Below are 1,432 nucleotides of genomic sequence, written 5' to 3'. Positions count from 1 at the left end.
CAGGGGCATGAACCCGTGTCCCCTGCATCGGCAGGCAGACTCTCAACCACTGCGCCACCAGGGAAGCCCCCCTTCTAATCTTTTGTTCAGCTTTACTTTGCTCTGTAACAATTTAAATTTGTATAACGAGTGTCTTCCCTCACTGGAATGGGAGGGCCCCGGGTATAGGGCCTGTTCTGTTCGCTGCTGAATCATCAGAATCCAGACACTTGCCGGGGACAGATGGGCCCTCGGATATGCCCTGAACGAATTGCTGCTTTTCGCCTGAATGCTGCTTCCCTTCCCTGCTTCCATTTCTCCCCCAAATACCCAGGACAGTGGTCCCTTCTCATTCTCTGCTCACAAGAGGAACTTGTTAAATTGACACAGTGAAAATTTCAACCCTCCATCACCCACCCTACAACAACACTACAGAATCATTGGTAGGTATATAAACAGAGGCTTTGGGAGAAAAAAAAAGGCAAATCTTCCACCTAGAATAGCCACTTCCCTAACCGGGAGGAAAGTACCTTCTAAGAAACAGCATCACATTAGTTATATAATAACTGCTGTTTTGCATTATCAGAAAGGAACGTGTAGGTCATAGCATGGTGACAGCTGTCCCAGAAGAGCAATATCTTTGCAAATCAAGAAAAATCTTTGTGTAAATACCTTTCAAAGGGTATAGGAATAGACGCACATCAAGAGCCTTCTGATGCACTGGTTGTACCTTTATTACTTTTACCTCGTTCACTAACAGTTCCGTGATGCAAGGTTACCATACACAGTTAGATAATGTCTGCATTGCACATCTAAGGCTATACAGCAAAAGAACCAGAATTAGTACAAATACAAGAACTATATTTACATTCTGTATACTCAGGCTCCGAACATCAGATAATATTTACATAATAAAACGTGAAAATGAGAATCTGAAATTAATAATGTACATTGTTGCTAAATGTGCTCAACTCCTTCCCTGGGGAGAGATCAGTTTGCAAAGTCTTGGTTCAAAAAGGCCACTTATGCTTCATGGGTTTTGTGCATGAGGGTGGTGACAAGGGACTTGAAGTCTCACCAGACAAGTACTTCAGAGCCACAAGGTCTAAGACGACTCACGAGAAGGCTGATGGATTCCTCAGGTGAACTGATGCCAGAATACGCAGCATGAAAAAAATTAACTTGAAGACATGAAAACAACACACGACGGCCAGGGTTTGGCAAGAGACCAACCTCAACTCGGACATTCTGCCTGAGCACAAGCCGTTTTGGCTGAATTTTTAATGTGAAATTTGTATCAACTCTAACTTCTTCCTTTAAATGACTAGAGGCTTTCCTAAGATTTTATGGGGCTCGAACACAGGTTTCATAAATGGCCTTTTGGAACACAACAGCAGCAGATCATCTCTCAGCTGATATCTCCATTTACTAAGGAAGCACAAATCAATACATT

Source organism: Lipotes vexillifer, unplaced genomic scaffold, assembly GCF_000442215.2.
Source record: "Lipotes vexillifer unplaced genomic scaffold, Lipotes_vexillifer_v1.1 scaffold109, whole genome shotgun sequence".
Lineage (NCBI taxonomy): Eukaryota > Metazoa > Chordata > Mammalia > Artiodactyla > Lipotidae > Lipotes > Lipotes vexillifer.
Note: the sequence above shows the minus strand (reverse complement) of the source record.